This window comes from Lissotriton vulgaris, chromosome 2_2, assembly GCF_964263255.1.
Source record: "Lissotriton vulgaris chromosome 2_2, aLisVul1.2, whole genome shotgun sequence".
NCBI classification, from domain to species: domain Eukaryota; kingdom Metazoa; phylum Chordata; class Amphibia; order Caudata; family Salamandridae; genus Lissotriton; species Lissotriton vulgaris.
The window spans coordinates 41763032-41789293 of NC_141688.1; the positions used below are offsets into that span (position 1 = coordinate 41763032).

Consider the following 26262-nt stretch of genomic DNA (forward strand, 5'->3'; position numbering starts at 1 on the left):
TTAGAGCAGGCTTAGCGGGGAAAATGCTAAAGCAAATGTTTGGTCACTTATCTAACCGAAAACACAGGGACTCGGTCAATTCTGAGTTTTACGCAGATACCAGGAGGTGCCAAGGGAAGCAAGCCAACAACCAGCAAGAAACAAGTGAATATAATGATAAACCGAACGGCGCGAATAAAGCTGCAATTAACATGAATTAGTTATGGGATTTGCAAAATAACCTACAAACTGAAGTCATTTAGCTATCCACAATGCTAAAATATAAGCCTCTTGGAACAGAACTGCTGAACAAGGGCCCTAAAAAAACTTTTTAAAAATATGGTCTTCTAGAAAATATCAAACCAGAGGAAATGTAAATGTGTTCTTAAAGGCTCAGAAATTGTGTGTCATGAACTACACCTATATGGGGCTCAGAATAAGAGGGGTCAGTGGCAGCAAGAGATGGGAGTCATTTGGGAGGCTACAGCAAGGGCTGGCATGATGGGAGGCAGATGGAAAGGGGTCTTGGCCATGAAGGGGATGTGGCAAGAACGAGAGACAAGGGTCTGTGAGTCAGAAGAATAGGAATAAGCCACCGGGAGGCAGTGCCGCTAGATAGCAGGCGGATACAAGGGGGTCTTGAGACGAGAGGTTGTGCTCACTCAGTATTTCATGCACAGTGGCTCCCACAATGGTGAAGGAAGCTGCTCTAGGTGAACATACAAAGTCTTCATGGAATTTTTGAAGGTAGTCCTTGTAGCATCGTGCTACAAATAAATACAGACACTGCTTGGCCTTTGACTGGAGCTTTATTACACACATCCAGTATCTTCCCTGTCCCTACTCTAACTGACCCTCGTCCTGTCCTGACTCCTCCTCTTCCCCTCAGCCCACCTAGCTCCGCCCACCCCAGCTACTAGACTGTCAACTGTATTACATCTCCCCCTTTCTTAATAAAACAAAACAGACAAACCAGGCTTCAGTCCATCTCTACAATGAGTCTCTTTGGTGGCTGAATGTCACGACGTGGTCGCAAAGACATGGTCCCAGTAGACGCACTTGGTGAGGCCCCATCCTGCTGACCTTTGTTTTCCATGTGACCATGGTCAGATTGTACAAGTGCAGGAGTGCTGGTCGGGCTCGTCACCGGCTCCTTTATGTCTTGAGGACACCTCTTGAAGTGAGAAACATTTCTGGTAATTCGACGGTGTTCAGAATCCGCAGTCAGCATGGAGCCCTTCTGTTGGGTAACCAGCAGTGGCTCATCACGAAAGCGACAATCAGTCTTTTTCTGTTGCTCCTGTTTGACGAGGACATGATCTCCCTCATGCAAGGATGGCGATCTCGCTCTCCTTTTGGCGTCGACGTATGCCTTCATTTTGTCTTTGTTGTGTCTGTTGGTCACGGCCATTTCTTGGTGATTGTGACTTGGCAATACCTCTTGCAGGGCTCCTTCCCATGTCGGGATGCGATTTCTCATTGTCCGCCCCAGCATGAGGGTCGCGGGGCATTGCCCGGTAGTTGAATGAGGAGTTGTCCTGTAAGCCCTGAGAACTTCATTCAGGGCGGCCTGCAGCTCCCTCTTCTCAGCTGTCGCTTGCTGGAAGGTCCTTTTGATGGTAGCCATGAACCTTTCAACGGTGCCATTGGCTTGTGGCCAGAGTGGTGTAACTTTTCTGTGCTTGAAGTCCATGTGCTTTGCAAATGCACTAAATTTGTGTCCATTAAATGGGGGCCCGTTGTCCGTTTTAACCTCTCTGGGAACACCCCAGGTTGCAAATACCTCGTCAAGCACCTTGAGTGTGCAGGAGGCACTGGTGGACGGTACTATTTGGGCGATAGGAAATCTGGAGTACTCGTCGATTATGGCAACCACATACTTCCCAGATTGAAGCGGTCCATAAAAGTCCATGGCAACTTCTTGCCACACTCCGCTGGGCAGGGTGGTCATTTGCAGTGGTGCCAGAGGATTGCTTTTGCTGGTCAACTGACAGAGATGACAGTCTATCAATGTATCTTCTACCATTTGGTCAAGCAAGAGAAGGAAACCAGACACGTTCTGTTAACGCGCGCTTGGTGGATACTACTCCTCTGTGGCCTTCATGGCCCAGATTGAGAACTCCCTGCCTTAATTGACTAGGAATGAGGAGTCGATGATCTCTTAGAATGACTCCGTCAGTGGTGACCGACAGTTCATCGCAGACGTACTGGAATGCTTGTATCTCTTTCCGGATTGAGGGGTCTGTGTCCTCTTCTTGCGGGTTGTATCTCCATCTATTGGTTTGGATCCGGTGGAGTACCATTTGCAGGATGACGTCTTGAGCGGTGGCCTCCCGAATGACGTCCATGGGAATGGCAGGTGGCAGTGCCTGATCGGCCACGAAGTGGATATACTCCTCAGCAATCGATGGTTTGGACTCTGACGATGTCTGAGGGTGGCGGGACATATAGTCAGCCGGGTTCTCTGCCTTCCCCGGTCTGTGGACAATGGTGAAAGTGTACTCCTGAAGTCTGAGGCCCCACCTCTCGATTCTCGGAGGCATCTTAGACTTTGGGTTGCCGTAGATGGTGACTAGCGCTTGATGATCAGTAATTAAAGTAAAGTCTTTGCCATAAACAAAGACATGAAAGTGTTCGCATGCCCAAACGACTGCCAAACTTTCCTTCTCCGGCTGAGAATATTTCTTCTCAGGGTCAGATAAGCTGCGGCTGGCGTAAGCCACAATACGCCTCTGGTCAGAGTCGTTGTCATATTGAGCCAAGATGGCTCCCAATCCGACAGGGCTGGCGTCCACGGTGATCTCAGTTTTTCATTGCGGGTTGAAGTACGAGAGGCTGTCAGCTGATTCCACAGCACGCTTGATGTCTTTGAATGCTCGCTCGCACTCAGGGGTCCAGTCGAACGGTTGACCCAGTTTGGTGAGGGCCCGAAGGGGGTGACTGATGGTCGCATAGTCACGGATGTAGCGGGCACAGTAGCTGGCCATCCCCAAGAAGGATCTCAAGTCATTGACATCTTGCGGGCTCTTGGTGTTGTTCAGAGTCGCAATTTTGTCCTGATCCGGCTTCATGCCCTCATCTGAGAAGATGTGGCCAAAGAATTCCAGAGTAGCTTGGTGAAACTCACATTTCTCCTTATTCAACGTCAGGTTTGCCTCCAACAGGGCATGACAGACACGGTCGAGAGTGATGTCCTGCTCACGAACATCGGATCCATAGACCAGGATGTCGTCGCTACAGTTCAAGGTGTTGGGGATATGTTGGATGATTTGCCGGATCGCCTCCTGAAAGATCTCAGCGGCAGAGGAGACACCAAAACTCAGTCGTTTGTACCTATAAAGTCCTAGGTGAGTTGCAAACGTGGTGATATAGCGAGAGTCGGTGTCTAACTCAAGTTGGTGATAGCCCTTGTTCAAATCCAACTTTGAGAATACTTTGGCGCCATTCAGCGCAGCAATCATGTCACTTAGATGCGGTCCAGGGTGTCGCTCCCTTTCAATCGCAGTATTCGGCAGGCGCATGTCAACGCATAGTCTCACTTTGTTGGTAGTCCCTTTCTTAGGTACAATGACCACCGGGGACACCCAGGGAGTCGGGCCATCTGTCCGCTCTATGATGTCCGCGGACAAAAGTTCCTGCAGTTCGTCTTCAACAGCACTTTGCAGATGAAATGGAACACGTCGTGGGTGCTGCGCAACGGGTTTGATCCGTTCGTTGATGTGCAGATGGATTTGACACCCTTTTAGCTTGCCTAGACCTTGAAACAGCTTGGGAAATTTGCTGATGCAGTCTGGATTATCACTGACTTTGAACAAGATTTCTATTAGACGCAGACGCTCTGCAGTGGGGAGACTGAGTAGGCAGTCAGCTTCAGGGCCCTTGATGACGTGTATTACTGCCGGTATGGAAATGTTGTCATGTGTGAGTGTCGTGTGGAATTTACCCAGACACGGAAGTGGTTTTTTGAACATCCACGTGAAGACACGGACTGGTGCAAAAGTTAGAGGAGGCTTCGGATTCATTTTCTCGTGTTCTGTAACTGGGATTTAGTTCAGCAAAGCCCCGCTGTCCATTACGAATTTGGTGTCATGATTCCCCACTTTTATGTGTAGGCGTGGATATCTTTTGAGTTGATCGGGATCAGCAATCATGTTTACATACTCCACGGTGTAAGCCGAATCCCTGGAGGATGATGATCTTGACCCTCGAGATGGAGATCTGCGTTCCCATCGTGACCTGCGTGACTCTCGGCTGGAATGCGATGAGCTTGGGGACCGCATGGGCTCTCCTTGAACTGCCCGGATGTGATGCTTTCTTGTGTTTGAGCGAGGCGATCTCGTTGTTCCACTTCGCCTTTCTTTGTGAAAGTCCCCACACATGGCCTCAAAGTGATTTGATCGCCCACATTTCCTGCAGCGCTGGCCCATAGCTGGACAAGTCTATATGAGGGTAATCATATCCACATCGTTAACTTTGTCGAGTCCTTTCTGGTTTCCGGTCTCTTCGCCCTGGTTCTTTTCTTCTATATTCTGGGCATCGTTGGTGCGATGTTTGTCTTGGCCTCCATTGCTTCTCTTGTGAATACTTTCGTCCGCTCCGGCGTAGTTCTTGAACGCGGTGTGCTTGCTCAGGACTCACACTGTGTCCTGTGTTCTTCCGCTTGGTCGTACAGGCGAGTCATCTCCTCAATCTCTTCTAACTCATGGGGTTTTCTTAGTAACCGCCTTCTGAGCGTTTCCGAGTGACAGCCAGTTATGATCTGCGATTTGATGGCAGCATCAAGCGAGAAGGTTTCAAACTCAGTGTATCGACAGCCGTCGTAGTCGGGTGATGAATGCACTCATCGCTTCCTCTTTTCCCTGACGTGCCTGATGGAATGTGTGGCGTTCATAGTCCACGTTCCTTTTATGAAGAAACTTCTTATTTAATGCCTCACGTACCTTGTCATACATCCCAGCATCCGCAGGAGGGATATCCTTGATTATTTTGCTAACTTCTCGACCTGCTAGGTTGCGGATGGCAATTAGCTTTTCCTTTTCTGCTGTTACTTTGGACCCCTCGATGTAATGTTCGAAGTCTTCTAGCCATTCTTGCCACTTGGGGCCCATGCTCCCACCTGTGGTCACGGTCAGGGGTTCTGGCGCTCGCAGGTGTGTTCCTCCCTTGACTTCATTTCGCGGCGGTGAATTGGCTGGGGTCGTCATGGTGTCGCTGTGTCTTTATTTATCCTCACCAATGCTTGTGTTTTTTTTTCTATTCGCCAATGCTTGTTTATTTGCTCTTATCAATGCTTGTTTGTTTTTAATCGCCAATGCTTGTTTATTTGCTCTTTTCAATGCTTGTTTGGCCAATGCTTGTTTCTGCTGGGTGCCTGACTTCAAAATGGCCGCTCTGCAACAATCAAGGGTCCTGTCCTGAAAAGCGCCTGACTTCAGGGTGGCCGCTGTCACTGCAGGCACACACAAGGCTTTCTCTCCAGGTTCATTCACCTCCAATTCACTCAGGACTCACCGGCGGTCGACTTCAGGGGCAGTCCACACCAGGATTCACTCTTCTTCAGCCACTGCGACCATCAGGTGAGGTTGGGGTGGGCTCCCACCTTACTTTCAAAGTTCCCGCTCTTCTGCACCGATAGCGTGCTAAAGCTCACGCATCGGGCGTGAGGTTTTTCGACCTCCGACGGCACCCGAGCTCCGGTTCTAACGCGGTCAGCGGCGCTTGCCAGCAGACTCTCGGGGACAGCGTCCTCCACGCCAGGGTACCTTTGTCTTGGGGCGCGGGGCAGGGTCGGAGTGGGCTCCCGACTCCTGCTTCTTCAAGGGTGCCAAGTCTAACGCATCCGGCGGGACTCGCGCTTTCGGCGCGAACAGCTTCTTCCCTCGAGCGTTTCAGCGCTCGTTACAGTGGCTCCCTCTGGGCTCCTCACGGTCACTGGAGGGGCAGGGTCACCTGCTGCTGACTTATTTCTTCAGGCAGCAGCACCACACGGCAGCGGGTTCCTTTTCTCGACGCTGCAGGGGACAGGGCACTTTCATAAGATTCTGTGGGCTGCAGTCATGCCGATCCCATCCTCGTCGCCAGTTGTAGCATTGTGCTACAAATAAATACAGACACTGCCTGGCCTTTGACTGGAGCTTTATTACACACATCCAGTATCTTCCCTGTCCCTACTCTAACTGACCCTCGTCCTGTCCTGACTCCTCCTCTTCCCCTCAGCCCACCTAGCTCCGCCCACCCCAGCTACTAGACTGTCAACTGTATTACAGTCCTGTCTCCACCATCTCTTCTGTGCCTGGAATGCCTCTTTCCACTCACAGGAATGAAGGCAATACCTTTGCATCTTCTGGGGTCGCTAGCTTCTCTCTCCATTGTAAACCAGAGGCATCAAAAATGATCCATTCTGCTTTTGTGGTTAATACGGTGGTGCAAATTTTAATGGTGAACAGCAGAAGTTGCTGCTCCAGCTTTTTTAAAATCTCCGTATCAATGTTTGCATTATATACTCTGTATATTCTCTCATGCTGTTATGATCTCAAAGCTACTGCTTCCTTCGAGCACTACCTAGATTTGTTGGTATCTGTCAGTATATGCATCCAGTCATTATTTTACACTTCCAGCCCCTTAGCTGATGCTCAGCAGTCCTCACCGGTGGTGGTCTAGTGGTGGCAGAGCAACAGACCAACTTTTCCTCTGAATGTAGTCACTATCATAAGTACCTAGTACTGAGCTGTATCACATGCAACTGTTATTTCTTTTTACAGTGTTCTCAGATTATATCGCAGAACCTCCATTATGGTGCTGAAACCCAGCGTGAAAAAACTAACATTGATTTAAAACTTCTGATTGTTGCCTCTCCTTTTTTCCTTCAATTTCCTCTCTTACTTAGTCTCTACACGCCTCCTTTCTCTGAATATAGCTTACTCTATCACGTGTCGGCCTCAATCTCTATTCCTGCATTTCTGAACATTACCTGTACCTCAAGATCACAACAAACTCCTCTGCAAGTATATGTGTATCTATATGATCTTTCTATAGTGCAAACCTAGCCATAAAGCAGCCAAGCGATATACATGGTCTAACACGAGTATAAAGCCAAAGAGTAACAGGAGAGGAAGCTGGATTGGGAACGGTTAACTGTGATTTAGTGTTCTGTAAAGAGGTGAGCCCTCAACTCTTTCCTAAATTGAAGCAGCGTTGGGGTTGGCCATATGGATATACGAATGTTGTTGCAGATCCCGGGGGCATAGATGGGAGAGGCCCGCTGTCTTGATTATTTTTTTTCACACCTCTTAGTCTGCAGTCTAATGTCCTGGCTGCGGGTGTGCTGTGAACCACCAGAAATGGTGAGCTTGTCTGCAAGATAAATGGTGCTTTTTGTGATGGCTTTATAAATGAAGCAGCTACTTTTGAAGATGGTGCGAACTGGAAAGGGAAGCTAATCGTGTTAAATCAGGATAGGTGATGTGATCTTATTTTTTTCAGGCCTTGGATATGACATGCTGCAGCGTGTAAGTTGTATCGTGTAAGTTGTATCGAAGACGTTCCGGTGTGGATGCTGGGAGGCCATTGAGTAGGTCAGTACCACCATCTAGAAGCAACAGTACCTGGCTTTGAACATCAGTTATGAGGTCTCTTTGTGGAAGAAACAGTTTCAATTTCTTCAGAAGAAAGCTGGTACCAGCCCCTCTTCTGTTTTTTTTTTGGCACTGTTTTCTTTGAGAGTGAGTTTAGGGTTCCGGGTCAATCCAGGTAAGTTAACATTTGGTGAACTTTGGGTTCGAAGCAGTCTGCTTCATGTCATTGAGTCAGATATTTACAATATCTTGTTTGTTGTTCACGGTAAATACTACTGATGCATTCCCTCTAGCTCATTTATTAATCCCACCAACCATCTGCAGCAACTCTCATACACCATGCTAATGATCACACTGAACGCCTGCTAATTTAATGTATCTCAAAATAAATCCGAGTAAATGCATGGAGTTACCTTCAAAGTACAAGATTAATCACAATAACCAATAAATACTAGTTTAACCATTAACATTAAGTTCCTGGAGCAGTGTGCTGCCTGGCAAAAAGCGCTTCAGTGGCTCATTGGGGGTAGTAAGTGCTATATAAAAAGAATTACAATACAATAGAACATAATACCCAGCAATGTACAGAGAATCTTAAATGTAGGCAGCCAAGTATATTCTCCTTGGCATATTTCAGACAATTAATTTTAGCTTTAGTGGATGGCTGCCTAGCCTCCATCAGGACCACTAGAATTATGCGGCAGGTGAGGGCCAAATTACGTGGCAGGATTAAGTAAATTATGCAAAAAGAAAGGCAAAAAACGTGGCATACGTTGGCACATTTTGGAATTTTACTGCATTATTTTGACATTTTTATTTTTGGTAACCACTGTCTGGGCATTGGCTGAACCTCATTAGCGCCATGTTAATGCCCAAAAATAGCAATAAGCAACAAAAAGGTGACAAGTACAGCTTCGCAAAGGGCCTTTCACTGAGTGCCAACATGTGTTGCTGCCTTTTTAGTAACTTTTGAACAGTTTGAGATAGAAATTATTTTTTTTGTTAAAATTTGTGGATTATGTGGCAAATGATGGACTATGTGTCAAGATCAAGATATGGCATAGCTATATTTGTGCGAAAATTTCCGCATAATTCCAGTGGCCCTACTATAGTAAAGGAAACCGTACCTTCATACACTGTGAGTTTTGTTGCCCAGGTGGGTCCTATTTTTAGGTCTCGACTACAGCATTGCTATCGCAATGCTTGTTTGTCGAGATTATAGTAAGGCTTTCAAAAGTCTACCCAAAACTGCGGATCGGGTACAGTTCATGTGAGCTAGGAGCGTGCACATCGCCAGCCACATCGCACACCACCATTTGTCTGAGACTTAGCATCAGACTTCAAAGGAATCCGCTCCCAAGCCGTTCCCCCGCCCCCGCCACCCAATGCCGCTCCCCCGTCCCCCACCACACAATGCCAAGAGTTTGTTTTTTAACTTCAGCGCGAGGCACACGCTGGTTCTTTTTTGGATCCTTTATCTGCATTATAGAAAGAAATGGAACACCTGCGCCCTCTTGTGGCAACATGCGCGCGCACGCTTGTTTGGACTAAAGGATGCACGTGTCCTCTGTCCTGACCAATTTGTTTTCGAATCCTGCTAATCCCCGTTTTCGCTCATGCGCAGTCTGCACCGATCTGTTTGCAGTTGCTCGTTTGCTGCTATTTTCAATCCACTTCGTCTCCGTTGCCTGTGTTCGCCTCTAATGTGTGAACCGAGGGTGAAGGCTTTAGGCTGTAGGGCGGACTGTGGAGCATGGAAGGCGGGCGAAAAACCAGCAAAGAAACAACTTTGTTTTTACAAATAGACAAAGAAGGACAGTTTCTCTTATAAAAGATGCAGTCTAGAATTAATTAAACGGCAGTCATGCGAAAGGTAAGATTTCAACCAAACAATATCTTGGGAAATGGAGCGTTTAAAACTTTCAGTGCAAAGACCGAGACGTTCTTCGCTAACGTCTCTGAGCCTCAGCTCCCTTTCATGGCGCATGTGTGGCTGCTCTGTTGAACTGCCACTTGTGACCTGTGTGGTCATCTCTATGCAGATGCAGATGCAGACGATTGACCTGTTTGGTCACTTGTGCAATCTAGACACTGCGTGCTTGTTTGAATTTAAAAGTGATAGCAAAGGACCCGGTTTGCCATTCGTGTGCCCCCCCCCCCCCCCCCCCTCGATAAAACGTGATATTTCGCAGTTTGCTTTTGATGACCCTAATGCACAGATCCGGGGGGCACTGTACAGAGATGAGAACACTGCTCCACTGTTCACATTAAGATACCCTTTTAGCGCTCCTTTTGCTTAATAGAGTACTCTGCCCTTTCCTGGAACCCTTCCTAATGGTGATGGACGCATGACATTTGCACTGGTATATATTTTCATTCACACACACCCACACACAAACAACCCTCCACACACACAACCCCCCCACACACACACAACCCCCCCCACACACACACAACCCCCCCCACACACACACTCCACACCCACACCCCCACACACAACCCTCCCACACACAACCCTTCCACACACAACCCTTCCACACACAACCCCACTTACACACAACCCCACTTACACACAACCCCACACACACACAACCCCCCCACACACAACCCCCCCCCACACACACACACAACCCCCCACACGCACACACACAACCCTCCACACACAACCCCCCCCACACACAACCCCCCACTCCTCCCATACACACAACCCCACACACAACCCCACACTTTAACCCCTTGCATGCTGATGACGAACCCCAGCCGTCATGCACTACAGTGCTCGTGTGCTGATGACGGCTGGGGTTCGTCATGGCCCGCCCCTGTTCATTTGTTTACAGCACAGGGGCGGAAACGGGCCAGCAGTCAAGGGGTTAAAGGCCGCTGACTACAGCACTACCTTGGCAGTCCTTGATGCCAAAAGCACAATTTTAATCCTCAAGAACTGATAAAAAAAAGTGTATTCTACGCTCAACTGGCGCGCCTGACCTGAAGATCCCTTTGTACCCGGACTGGGTTGGAATTATCACCAGTCGTGGGGGATTATTCTTCTTTTCCATTTTGATTTGGCCCTGAAGATTTGGAGTGCATTTCACTCCAATGAAACACGTGTCGGCTGGCGCAATAAACATTATTGCTGCACTTACCAACTGTCCTTCGTTGTTGCTGTGAAATCAAGACCAAAGAATGTATTATAGTTCTGTATTAATTTGTGTGTGCGCAGGTTTTTCTCCCTACACAGATACAACCCCACACAGATACAACCCCACACAGATACAACCCCACACAGATACAACCCCCCACCCACACAGCCACACACACACAACCCCCACACACAACCCCCCCACACACACACACAACCCTCCACACACACATAACCCTCCACACACACACAACCCTCCACACACACACAACCCTCCACACACACACAACCCTCCACACACACAACCCTCCACACACACAACCCTCCACACACACAACCCCCCCACACACACAACCGCACACAGACACAACCCCACAGATACAACCCCCCACACACAACTACACACACACAACCACACACACACACAACATCACACACACACACAACTACACACACACACACAACTACACACACACACAACTACACGCACACACAACCACACGCACACAGCCACACACACAGCCACACACACACACACAGCCACACACACCCACACAGCCACACACACACAACCACAACCACACACACACAACCACACACACACACAACCACACACACACACACAACCGTACACAACCACACACACACAACCACACACACACAACCACACACACACACAACCACACACACACAGCCACACACACACACAGCCACACACACACAGCCACACACACAACCACACACACACAACCACACACACACACACAACCACACACACACAACCACCTACAAGCACACACTCAACCACACTCAACCACACACAACCGGACACACAACACACAACCACACACACAACCCCAAACACAACACACAACCGCACACACACAACCCCACACACCCAACCCCACACATCCAACCCCACACACACAACCCCGCACACACAACCACACACACACAACCACAACCACACACACAACCATCTCTATCTATCTATCTATTTATTGCCCTCCATCTATCTATCGCCCTCCATCTATCACCCTCCCTCTCTCTATCGCCCTCCCTCTATCTATCTATCGCCCTCCCTCTATCTATCTATCGCACGCACTCTATCGCATCACCACAGCATCACTCAGCACCACCACAGCCTCACTCAGGGGCACCACAACATCACTATGCGCAACCACAGTATCACTGAACGCCACAGCATCACTCAGCGCCACCACATCATCAATCTGTGCAACCATTCAACAACTGGTTCAAATATGTTCTCTCAATGTGTCAAGCTTTATTACAGATGTCACAAAAAGATGTTAATATTTCACTTCTGTTCTTGGATTTTCGTCACAATAAAATACACTGAACATAATCTCCACAAAAGTTATTTACAAAAATGTAAGCTATTGCCATTAAAAATTACAATACATTTTAATTAAGTATTAATTATTTAAAAAAATTAAAAGCCATTGTTATGTGTAATAGCAATACATCTAAGTCACGTAAATACAACACATATTGCATTACAAATGTTATAGGTGTCACATTTGTGAAAGTTATAACTATTGGCATTGTAAATGACAAAGCTCGCTATTTTCAAAACCAACATATAAATAAAAAATGTGTCATTTACAATACCAATAGCTCAAACTTTCCTAATGCGAGACCTATTGCATTGCAAATGCTTGTTCACACTGGGTAGAAGAACCGAGTAGGACCTGGTAATCTGCCCCATCGTGGATCGTAGTTTCCACGCAGGCCCTATGATCCCCAGCCTTTTGGGGTTCTGGTGCCACCACTGACTCCGACGTATTGTCACTGCTTGGTACCCGAGATCCGGACCCCCAGACCCTGCTCCATCTCCTCACAGAATGCATGGCCTGGAAACCTAACCCAGAAGAATTGTTTCCCTGCAGGTCTTTGAAGTTCTACCCTGCCTTCGCACTAGCGAGTGAGAGAACAGAGCACAGCCTGCGGGCCCCTCTGCCGGGGTTTCTTGTAAATCAATGACTACACTCCTGTCCCCGCGCCTCGTCCACCTTCTCTTCAGCGCACCTGTCTGGCTTGTCTTGCCGAGGAGAAGTTCAGTCGGCGCGGGGCGGGGGCGTAGAACAAAGGGCTTTATGAGCGCTGCGCGCGCGTGTGACGCGCGTGGGCAGATCCCTGCTTTGGTGTAGCGAGAGCGAAGGATGATTGAAGCGCACTTAAAGGTGATGTTAAAATGTCTTGCCTACGCAGGACGAGGCTTCTAATGTGCCCAAAGATGGCGTTTGAACACAGAAGAACATTGAAAGGCAATTTAAATAGTGCCGTGGGCGGGGTTTGTGGCTGTGTAGCTGCTTTGTGCACGTGTGCAAACAGTACTGTATTCCGCTTGCGATGTAGGGTGTGCACCCCATTACTACTACAAGGGCCAGTACCCTCACGTTCAAAATGGGGTGTAACCCCGTTCACATGCGGGCATGCACCACCAGGTGGGCAAGGTAACCGAGTTCATTGGCAAGCCACTGGGAAATGGAACCCTGCAGCCTGGTTGTAGTAAAAGTAGTCAATTACATGATATATCTACGTGGAACACACAAACCCCCCTGCACTATTCTTCAATGTAGACAATTAATACAGCAGTTTTTACCACTCCTGCCCCGCCAAGATCCATTTTTCACCTTTACCAACCCAGTCAACACCTGCACTTCTGTAGTGCAAGCCATCATTCTCTTGTGCCTGCATTAAGCAGTTCCTGATATTTGGGGCCCCACAATATGGACTGTCCAGACTACAGGGGGTTGAAAATTCCACAGCGTGGTTTGTTCTGGACCATAGATCACATGCGTCATCCCATTTTAAAGCCCTTCACTGGCTTTTCAGGATTCTCTGTCGGTCATTAAGAGCAGATGTAGTAAAGCAGACACTGGTTCCTTTTCATTCATTGAGACTATAGTAAGCTGCCACTGAGCTTTCTCCTGCAAAAGAGTTATTTTAGTTTTCGGAAGTGATTTAAAACGGATTGACCCCTCTCATGGTCTAGTCAGGCCTGAGTTCCATCCACAGCAGTATTTATCATCAGGACTTTCTACACATTCATTCGTTCACTAAACCATATTGGGGATCTGGAAGAAATTGCAGCGAGAAGAGCACTGAAGTGGTCCAAGTCCCGGATCCCATGAAGTGGTCCCAGTGCCTGATCTCATTGAACTTACTGATGCATGGACTTGAACTAGAGGCGCATCTTTTTGCCATCTTATCTAAAGAACGGCATCCTGATTTATTTGTAAACAAAGTTCATATCTACACAACCAAGCATGTTGAACCATCATTGGCAAAGCCATTTGCTAAACTGAAGAATAGAAGTTCACGCTAGACGTCACTGAATTAAACCGAATTGACTGCTACTCTTTGCTGGCATTCTATCGCCCCTTGCACTTCTTCACTAGCCAGCGCGTGTATTGAACCCTTTTTCCATTTTGTCTGGTTTCCCCAACAGCTGTTATTCCAAATGCAAATCTGGAAATTGTATGTATGCTTTCTGGAGCATGCACGTCTCAGTTTTTATCCTACTGAGGCAAGCCATGTACTTGCCCACTCTGCTTTGTTTTACCGGTGACAAAGACACTGTGGAGACTAGAGTAAATAGTTCAACACCAGGATCTCGGAGTGCCAGGAGGAGTACTATCAATTTGCAATATTCTTTTCTCCTTATTTTGCAGGATGAGTCTTTTCTTGGGCGAATAAATCACAGCCAGGAGACACTGGCGGGATTTGGGTTCTCTTAGGAAAGTTACCTGCCTTTCTACTTCTTCAGTACCACCTGCACAAAGGGCTTGCATGTAGCCCCACCTGTATATTCTAGGACATCGCCGTTGTCTATAGAGGGCTGTTATAGTCTCTCCCTTCTTTTAAAGCTAATGGGCGAGCTCATCGCGAGGAAACCAAGCTGGAAGCAAGCGTCTTCGCCTGTCGAGGCGGGAAGGGCCGTGGATCAAGGCAGCGGACCGGGTGACCTACAGACGCTGGCAGGGATCGAGGCTCCCCAGGCGTGCATGGAGGTTTGATGGAGCATGATATTTGCATCTCGCATTTCTGTTAGACCCTTGAGAGCTACAAAACTCGATGTGTGCATAACTTTGCTGTCGACATCGGTTTACCTACTAAACAGACTTCTCTAAAGGCATTTACTGCATCACACTCTAAAGGCATTTACTGCATCACACTTTTAAATTTTCCTTTTTTCAAAATGGCTGAGTTCACTAACCGAAGCAATAAATCCCCTCCTGTACCTCGAGCCAGATGCCCACGAGGCTCCTCTTCGTAACTCCTCCGCATAGGACCTCCAAAATAGAGATAAGACTCCCAGGGATTGCTCAAATAGAAACTGAAACTGCCAGGCCCTGCTCTCAAAGGAACAAAAACAGACAGAGGACTACTGTCTCTATCGCCCTTACATGGAGGCCATTTTAGACTGGTCTCTCTCTCCCTGGCTGCCATCATGGACTAGTCATCCACTCACTTTCCTGTGATAGAGTGTCTGCCTTCTATTACAGTATTACACTTCTAGTCGTTTTTTGTACATTCTTAATCATTGCACTTTTATTATTATTATTGTTATTTTTCACTTGGTATGTTTTGATGGCTACCTCATATATTTTGGTTGCTCACTATCGTCACTTTTAATCCATATATCATGTATTGTCACTGTTGATTCATGTATCTTGCACTTTTTATTATTATTATTGTTATTTTTCACTTGGTATGTTTTGATCGCTACCTCATATATTTTGGTTGCACACTACTGTCACTTTTGATTCATGTATCTTCAGATTGCATCTGTATTTCGTTCACGACTGCATATAGATGTGTCGCATTTTTGTAACCTGCACCCATTACACTTTTCATTCCCATATGCACTGATTACTACCTCATATATCTTGCACTGATTACTACCTCATTCACTTTGGCTCCTCATTAGTGTCAATCTTGCTCCACTCATTTCTCGCTTTCCTCTCCTATAATTTACCGACTGCTACCTAAAGTACTCTGGTCGCTCACTAGTGTCACGTAGGCGCACTAGTGTCACGTTGGAGCCCTAGGCGCACTAGTGTCACATTGGCGCCCTAGGGGACCTACCTGTCGCATGTAACTGATTGCTTTGCATCTGTATTCTGCTCTTATTCTATCAGAATTATTCCTCCAATTGTATTCTGCACTACTCTGCAACCTGCACCCATTTCTCGCTTTCCTCTCCTGTAATTTACCAACTGCTACCTCAAGTGTTTTGGTCGCTCACTAGAGTCACTAGAGTCACGTAGGCGCACTAGTGTCACGTTGGCGCCCTAGGGGCACTCTGGAGCCTTGTAAACTGTGGTGGCATTTGTAGCGTGCATTCAGCACATTTATTTATTAACCTGCAACATGGATCTCTTCGGCAAGCACACATATAAGATCAACTACCCACCCGTGCTCACCAAAAAAGCCGCCAAACGCTTCAAACACGGCTTCCTTAAGTCCCACCCAGAAACCCCCTTTGCCGACACCTACTTCTCGTCGGTCAATGGACCCTTGAACACCGATATCATCTTCCACACTACACGCAGAGCTCAGTGGAAAAAAGCGTTTCTCACCCTACTCAACGTCTCCTCCACCAGGAAATCCACCCATGGCCTAACACTTTCCATCACACCATCCCAACTCTTCCCAGGCAGAACCACCATCACTATTTACAATAACGGGATTGTCCTAATTCAAGCGACAGACAGGAACCTGGAACTACTTGACAATCTGTTTTCCACTTTCAAAGAGCACCTATCCAATCCTCGGACTTTCACTCATATCACCTCCTGTCCTTCCACCCCTGACGACACAGCACCCACCCTTAACACCCCCAACCAAGTTCAGCACCAGAACGACACTCATCTCACCTTCACACCCAGCACCATAGTCACTTACCCACCTACTGCAGCTACCCCTCACCACCCCTCAATCTCAGACAGAGACCCAGCCCCCCCTTACACCACCCGCTCCACCATCCCCCCTACCTACCCTCATCCCTCCGCTCATCTTCCCATATCCCCCCTACACTTTGCACGCCTGTCCCGTCCTCCACACCAATCTTCTCAGAACACCCCTCCTCCCCCAACTGCTCCCCACATAACTTGGCTCTCTCTCCGCCTATCTCGCCCCACATTCTTAGCACTCCCGTCCCGCCTAGCCTTCACCCCTCCTTCAACCTTTCACCCCCCACTCTCACTCCCCACTATCCCTCCTCCTCCCCCATTACTTCCAGCCTCCACACCGCCCTCATTCACCCTTCCCCCCCTAGCACTGATGCCCCTCCCGACAACGCCAACACCATCCCTAACATCTATCCTCTCTCTAACACTCCCAACCCCTTCACCAGCTCCACTTCCCCATCCCGATCCTCACCCGTCTCCAACAACCTATTCGCCGGTTCATCGCCTGTACCCCTCCCCAACTCCGCGCCGAACACCACGCTCGACATGATCATGTCCTCCCTCCTCCAATTGAAAGAAGAACTACACTCCATCAAAGAGTTGCTCATCACACACCCCAGACACCCCTCTACCACCACCACCTCTACACCTAATAACACTCTCCCCGCGCCTCCTACACGCCTTACCACACAACACGCCCCACACCGGACTTCTATCCCCTCTCGCAACTCCAACAATCACAATACCAATCACAATTGCATTACCACCAATCGCAATACTCCCTCTACACCTAACAACACTTCCTCCTCACCGCCTACTCGCCCTACCACACAACTCCCCCCACACTGGACCTCTATCCCCTCTCGCAATACCACCAACCGCCCCAGACGCACTGCCAATACGTTCACAGACCATGAGACACACGCCCTTCTCCAATCTTACGTCCCGGCGCCCCAAAATCGCTTAGCCACCAACCACCTGCCCATCCCAACGATCATCTCTAACCCCCTAAGGCACCAAAAGGATAACAGAGGCGCCGTCCCTAACAACCTCACTAATGTGCCCATCACTACAGAACCTTCCTCCACCCTCTGCGCCCCTAGCCTCAAATGCATACTTCTCAACTGCAGATCGGCCCAAAAACATTCCGCGGGGGTCGCCGAGCTCATCATGTCTCAGGAACCGGATCTGGCCATTCTGACTGAAACATGGTTGTCAGATTCCTCTACACCTATCTTGGATATACTAGTCCCCCCCAACTACTGTATAATTAGACTTGACAGGCCCATAAAGACAGGCGGTGGAATTGCCTGTATCTACAGAAGCAATCTCTCTGTTACTAAAGCGTCCGCCCCTTCTCTTACTTCCTGTGAATACCTCTGCCTTGATGTCATAAGCGAAAGCAAACCGGTCTGCTCACTTCACATCATATACCACCCACCTGGAGACAAGCTCTCCTTCTGCCAACAACTCATGGACACAATAACAACCAATTCAGGACGGCAAAATACCCAAGTTTTCCTTGGCGACTACAATCTCCATTGGAACGACAGCAGTGGTTAATAGCCTCAAAAGATTCCTCAACGCCCTTGATTTCACCCAAATATGCAATAGCCCGACTCATGAGAAAGGTGCTATCCTCGACCTTATCATCGCCAAAGAGGACGCTATTCAACTGGAGTCAATTCAACCTTGTGACTGGTCAGATCATCATATTGTCTCCTTCCTTATCAATGAAAAAATTAAATGTAACCCATTGCAACCCTCTAAGCCCAAAGTCTGGAAAAGGGACATGAAGAAACTCAACCCAAACTCATTACCGCCTAACAGCTGCAATCTACTACTTCCCCCGTCCGGCGCTACGGACGTTCAACTCCTGACTGACCACTATCTAAATGCTATGTCCACAATAATCAATGAGGCTGCACCCATGCAACTGAAAAGAGTCTCGTCCAAGATCTCCAACCCATGGTATGACGGGAGCCTCAATGAGGATAGACGGGCCATACGAATGGCAGAGCGCACTTGGAGGTCAGACCCCTCTGCACTGCACCTAAAAAGCCTGAAGAAGCAGAGAAATGCCTACTTCAGGAAAATAAAACGCTCAAAAAGAGACTTCTTCAGCCTCCAGCTCGCCCAAGCAAAAAACCGCCCAAGGAAATTGTATGAGTTAATCAGAACACAATCCAAAGAACAACCCCAGACAATCAGCACCATGGGCATTACACCTTCCTGTGAAGAATTCTCTGCTTTCTTTAACCAAAAAAGCGACAACATAAGAAGCGATCTCCTCAATGACGCAATCCTTTACTCCAACCCCCAACTCACAGCAGCGCCTGAACCAAAGAACAACGCTACATGGTCATCCTTTAGCACCTACTCCGAAGAAGAAATTGGCAGATTGCTCAGCACCCTGAAACCATCCAATCACCTAACTGACCCCCTACCTGCAAGCGCTGTAAAAGACTTTACCCCTTTGCTCCTCCCACTCTGGACTAAAATCATCAATAGCTCTCTTCAACAAGGATCCATCCCTGATGCCCTCAAAGTCGGACAAGTCACACCTCTACTAAAAAAAACCAACAGCAGACCCCACTGATCTAAACAACTACCGCCCTATTACAAATATTCCCACCCTCGCCAAACTGTTGGAAAAATGCGTACAGCTACAACTGACTAAACACATAGACAAGTTTGATCTCCTCAACGCTCATCAATCAGGCTTCTGTGCAGGGCACAGTACCGAAACAGCCATGACTCACATAGTGGACGACGCCCTCCAAATCCTAGACCAAAACGAAACCTGCCTCCTCATCCTTCTGGATCTCTCCTCAGCATTCGACACAGTTAAACATGAGAACTTACTCGAACTGTTAAACACAAGAATGGGCATCTCAGGGACTGTTCTCAAGTGGTTCACCTCCTTTCTACACAACCGCTCACAAAGATTCAAAAGCAACAACCTGATGTCCTCTCCGGTACCTGTATCACTAGGCGTCCCACAAGGATCCTCCCTCTCCCTTACACTGTTCAACCTAGTTATGGAACCTCTCACTACTTTGCTACAGACATCCAATGTTCACTTCCACATGTATGCCGACGACACCCAACTCTATCTCAAAATACAATCCCCCAAGGACATCATGCTTCTGAACACCACGATCAGAAACACCCAGTCCTGGCTTGCAGAGAATCACCTCAAACTCAATGCCCTGAAGACTGAGTTCCTCCTGATCTCTCCTCCCGCAAAAATCTCCACGGCTCAAACATGGCTTAAGCAGTTAACAGCTTTAAATGTACAACCTACCGTCGTAGACTCAGCAAAATCCTTAGGCATAACACTTGACGCCAATCTCAACATGCAGCAGCACATCAGCAAGGCAACCAAAGGAGCGAACTTCCAAATCAATACCTTGAGGAAACTTAAAGCCTTCCTTCCAACCAAAGACTTCCAAACTGCAGTACAATCTATAGTCATCCCGCACATAGACTACGGAAGCACCGCCCTCTGCGGGCTCCCACTAACTACAACGGCACCCCTTAGAGCGTCCCTTAACGCTGCAGCGAGACTCATCACTGGCTCAAAAAAACACTCGCATATTTCCACTGACTTTAAATCCCTGAACTGGCTGCCTTTTGAAGCCAGAATACATCTGAAAATCGCCTGCATGACTTACAAGGCTGTACACCACAACTCGCCCAGCTACCTCACTCAAAAGCTGACAATCTCGGGTGGCTCTAGAACTACTAGAAGTACAAACCATCTTCTGCTGAAACCTCGAAGATTCAGAAAGGAAAAAACCTATAAACGCTCCTTTTCAGGAATGGCGCCCAGGATCTGGAACTCACTCCCTCCTGAAACCAGGCTCATCTCCTCCAACAAACTGTTTAAGAAAGAAGTAAAAGCGATCCTCATGGCTAAATACACATGATCTATTATCCTGTAGCTCTCATGAATCCGCTCCGTAATACCGGCCTGACCCCTTGGTCTACTAGTACTATTTGTATTATGACTTATTTGATTGTATATGTTCCCTCTTTGTACTACTTGTACCACTGGTATTATGACTTATTTGATTGTATATGTTCCCTCTTTGTATTTTGATGTACTACTGACGCACCTGTCTGACTTGCACACTGTACCTACACCACCTCAACCATCCCTACTTTTGTACTACTGATGCACCTGTGTGACTATACATCCTGCACGCACCTACCTCAACTATGCCCACCTTTATGTTATCTCCAAAAACACTTGCAGCACGCTTAAATAAGTATATGCTTACTTTTGTACTTTTATATTATTGGCGCAACGGTTTGACTATGTACCTTGTACTGACACTACCTCACCTATGATCTACCTCCGGTTTTTCTTTGACCTACCTATGTAACTATGCACCTTGTACCTAACTACCTCAACTATTACATTCTATTACTTCATCTCCCCCGTAAAGCGCTCTGATATCTGCAAAGATCTTGTTCGCGCTATATAAAACTTTCAAAATAAAAATAAATAAATAAATCGCAGCCCTTGAATCCAACCATAGGGATAGGCTTGGCAGCAGCCAGGCCTCCATGAACAACACACTCAGAAGTGTCTCCCTCGCTTCACAGTGAGGTGGATTGGAGACAGGCGCCCTGGACTTCATGTTGAGAGATCTGGGAGAAGGGGAAGTCAGTCACAGTTTATGACCAAGCACCTGCTGATGGAATCTGGGATAGGCACCATTTCTTCTACATAGGTTTGCTATAGAAAGTGCAGGTCTCTGCATAGACACCGCTTCATGTGCAGTCCAGACAACTGGGTATGACATGGCTTTTGTTTGTGCACCCCCCATGCCTTTCCTGGTCCTGTACAACAGACATGTATTGCTGCCACACAACTCAATGATATGGAGGATAAAAAAGGGAATACACTCACTGGGATGCGGTCCTGGGCCCATGAGTGAAACGCAGATCCTGCAGGGATGCATTAGTTCTCTGGGCCTGGGAATCTGATGTAATCTCCTCTTGGAAAGCAGTGGTGCCAGGCTCCGGACCCTGGGACTAGTCTCCAGGGTCTCAGGATACCGCCAGGGTCTCGGGACAAATCTAGGGCTAGATGTAGGTAAATCAGATTTACCGATTCATAAATACCGAATTTTACCGATTCGGTATTCATGAATCGGTAAATCTGATGTAGGTAATTATTCGGTAACAAATACCGAATCAGTAGGATTCAGTATTTACCGATTAGGTAATTACCGAATCAGTATTTGCCATTGATTCCAATGGGCCTTGAAGCCCATAGGAATCAATGGCAAATACCGATTCGGTAATTACCGAATCGGTAAAAATACCAAATTACCAAGGGGGACAGAGTGCCACTTTGACACCCTGTTGCACCCCTGTTTCTGGCTTGTGTGCCATGTGACATCAGACATGCCCTTAGGGCATTTCTGTGTGCCACATGGCACAGGTGTACATGCACAGATGTGCATATATAAAGAAATTCGTTATTTACCATGCAATAGTATTACATGGTAAATAACAAATTCTTAGGGGCCTGTGGCACTGTTTGCAGTGCCACCTACATATAGATTTACCGAATCGGTACATTTACAGATTCGGTATTTTATCGAATCGGTAAATTTACCGAATCGGTAAATTTACTGATTCTGTAAAATTTAGGCACCCACATCTCAATCACCAAATACCGGTCGGTAACGGCCGAAATCGGTCGTTACCGACCGGTATTTGGTGACTTACATCTGGCCCCTAGTGCCTTCCTGTCCGGCTCCCAGTCCTCGTGTTCCCTCACAGCTGGTGTTCATATGGAAGTGTGATGTCCGCTCTAAACCCCTGTGACAGCAGTACATCTTCTTGACGGACAGCTAATACTTCTGTCACCACGCCCACCTACCCCATCAGATTACACTCATGCTACATCATGACACTTGGACACTCAGGCACTGCCTGCAAGTTGTCCATCACCAATGCTGTGACAAATGACTTTCTTGCCCGTCAGTCAGATCCAAGAAGTGCATTAACCCCTGCATAAGTCGCATAAACTGCCTGATACTGTTCCTATTCTGCCCCCAGACACACCGGTGCTTGCCCGCCATGAAGAGGGCATTCGAATACCACCACTCTTGGTAGGCTCAGTTCTCTGCGGAAGCGTCACAGAACAGCTCGTAAATGAAAGACCTAGATCACAGAACCCAGTCCCCATGGCGTCAGTCACCTGGTGACTACATTCCTTCTTTTAGGGTCTGGCTAACTCTGAGCCTGCCACAGCCTACCAGGGGTATTCTCTGGGTCACTGGAATTATGGGATCTGGCTGCAGCGTTTTATGCATAAATATGTTTTACCAAACTTCTTCCAAAATCCACTACCAGTTGCAGACGAAAATTAGTTTCTAGGTCCCGTGGGTTAGACTCTTACAAAGCTTTACTGGCCACCTTTCATATGGTGATTGTTGCATTTGGGTATTAAATTGGTACTTATGAGGTGAAACCTTTGCCCAGGCAATGTGAATGTTCGTTAAAAAAACATACTGCCCCAGAATGTGTTGCATCATGCCACATAATTTGACTTTCCTTGTCGCAGAATTTACTCAACAAAGATGCGATAATTTGGTTTTGTCAAATAATTTCAGTGGTGCTGGGTATCATGCTGGGCTGGGCGCCTGTGGCGCACAGACTGCCAGAGGCCAGTACGTCAGATCTCTGCTCTTTCCAAGCAGCCTGGCCCCAGGGGGGCCTCCTAGGTGATGCTTTGCTTTAACCAGGCACCTTCTTCCAAGCCTCGCTTTGACTCACAGTGGCCTCTTTCAGGTTATCCCCACGTGCGCACGTTTCTCCCCGTTAAGACAAGCGGACCTTGCTTCTAGCCGCTCCCGTGGGCCGATCTCCCTGCGCGTGGACACACATCGCCCCTTTGAGGTGCGCGTGCTCTCTGCTACACCGAGGGCAGGGCAAGGGGCTGTGGAAACACTCTGGTGGATGCGGCATCCTGGCATGAATGGCTGCCTTCAAGCTTGGACGGCCGCCCGTCTGAGACTCGTTTGTTCACAACATTTTTGGAGTCTCTAGGGCAGGAAATAAATGAATCACCGCAGCCACAGAAAGCCCACTAGTGAAAGGGTCTGGCCGAAAGAGGACTGACCTTTAAAAGAGGAAAGTCACGATGGTGCTCTGCCTCCTTCACCATTACTCCTGATTTCAACACCATAATTTAGTTATGGACTGGCCTCTAAGAAAACAAGCATTTGCATAGCCAGTAGGTCTCGCCTTTGGGACCTTATAAGTGGTTAGCCATGCAGCACATTATCCTGGGTGCTGTGCCGCCAAGGATTAAAACATTGTCAGGCTTGCCAGCAAAAAATATCATCCAGCTTCAACTGTGGAGGGGTAAAGACAAAAAAAATAATAAAAAAATAAAAACAACACAATATTACTTCTCAGGGACTATAGGTCTTAAAAAATGTCTAACTTTTAAACTGATTGCCAAAGAATGTTACATTTAATTGTTTCCACAGGAAAGGGAACGTGGAGATTAGGTACTTCTAAGTAATTAATGCATAGTTGAAAAAGAGCAGGAAGTCTAACAAGATGCTTACACAACTTTTTGTAACGGAACATCAGACTGTACACCACTGGACCAGCATTTGCAGATTGGAGGAGAAGTGACTTAGGAATAATTGTAATCCATGCTAAACGCATAAATATGCAACGTGGTACGGGGTAATTCTAAAATTAGTTAAATATGTAGAGAAATAAGATTTACATACCGTGATTTTTGTGCCTTCCCAGTCCATAAAGTACAGCCATATTTTGTTGTCGATCCATTAAGATTATTGTGTTTTCTTATTTTTCTTTTTACTTGGCACCCCAGAGGGATGGGGACATACGCTGCCGCTTTACCTTTCCTCATGAAAGGGTCAACTCACAAACTGAATGATATGTTACGTATTGTAAAATTTGATGCAATAAAAAGATTAGGTTTTAGAGAAGAGCTCTTTATGGGCAGCTGGAACCCAGATGACGGTGAGTAGCAGAAAAGATAAGATGAACACAGTAAAGAATTAAGTTATGTTTTGTTAAGTGTACTTTTAAAACACAGACCTCGCCCAGGAAGGTAGCCCAGCACTGGTGAGAAAAGGGGGATGCTGCCCTGGTTGGGACCTATGTGAAGATTGAGGTTTTTAGTTTCTTCCTGAATTCAAGAACTGAGCTGGCAGCCCTAATGTGAAGAAGGGAGTTCGTGCCAGGCTTTCAGAACCAATAATGTTAATGTTTTTGAAGATATAGTCTAGAGTTAAGGAAACGAGGGGCAGGGCAGTTAGCGAACTAAAGGGTCAAGAATCAGAGAGGGGTGTGATTGATCGGAGATAAAAAGGAGCACAGGAGAAGGGGTAGTGTGTGAGGAAAAATGACAGAGTTGTGTGGGCAGTATGTGAGCAGAATTGGCTGGGAGTGCAGCCAGCATTGAGTTTTAAGATGGGGTAGGGAAGTGAGGCAGTAGTGTTTGAACGCGGGCAGTTTGTGAACAGAAAAGGCAGTGATGTTCAGCGATGACATGCTGCAGATGAGGCACAGTGAAAAGGGAGCAGGGTGGGTCAAGTGGGTGAGCGAAGGAAAAGTCCGATTTGGCAATGAAAATAATGCAGTGGAATAATCTCAACATGCGTCACAATTGACACATTTCAGAAGTGGGTAAGCCTGCTGTATTACAATACTAACTATAGTTCTTACCACATTATATATTCAAAATTGGGAAATGTGTTCTGTGCCGTACCAATAATTTTGTGAACCCGGCTCCCATGACCATACCCAACACGAAAATAAACAGAGGTACAGGTTATTTATATTTTTTGCAGGTTCTTATAGCGCAAGCTCGACCCATCAGTATCGGAGCGCTGTACACGACCATCAGTTACATTACACAAGGTCACTTTTTTCGTATTGAAACCTGGCTCCAGTTCCAACTCGACAGCTCTGGCCACAACGCCACAGCCCCTACCATACTTCCTGTTTTGTACAGGGAAATATCTGTGATGCTCTTTTATTCAAAGTATTTCACCTATGGTTGCAGCAGTGCACAATACGAAGCAAAAGGACAACACAGACACCGTGAGTGCGGCGTTTGCATGCAGACGTGAGTCCCTTGCTCACTTTGCCACTGGATTCAAGCAAGCCGGGCTGAAGACGGCTGTAATGCCAGAAACCGGTCCTCGGAAGCTTGTTTCCGGTCCAGGGAAGGCATGGCTTGGCAGTTCGGGCTGGACTGTTCCCATGAGGCACAGGGTCAGACTGATTTGAATATGGCCATGTCTGAACTGGGGTTGCAGAGTGGGCTAAAGAACGGTGATGGATTAAACCCAGATCTGTTGACTGGGTGGAAGTGTTTGATTGGTTCAAATGCTCCGTCCATCATGACCCCCTTTTGTACCGGTTTGCATGCAGCAGCACATTATGTACACGAGACAAATAACATTTCAGAGGAAAGAAATGTCTACATCACGGATGAAATTGATAAATGGGCGTGGGAGGTACACCACTGACACTATTCCAAACCTCCTAACAAAGCGCAGCCGCCATAATTACAGATAAAGCGCTGCCTGACACAACAAGCCCGGAATTTAAAGAA

General features: G+C 47.4%; 1 protein-coding gene across 2 annotated transcripts in view; it reads left to right on the forward strand.

Moving 5' to 3' along the window:
* CD276 (CD276 molecule) overlaps window positions 1–26262 on the forward strand; it is a 243594-nt gene that overhangs the window by 34299 nt on the left and 183033 nt on the right. The window contains exon 2 of one of the 2 annotated variants that reach the window (XM_086959263.1): window positions 7462–7553. The exons of the other annotated variant lie outside the window; for it this stretch is intronic. The gene's annotated coding sequence lies outside the window, so the exon portion shown is untranslated. The remainder of the gene's footprint in view (window positions 1–7461; window positions 7554–26262) is intronic. 2 annotated transcript variants of the gene reach the window in all.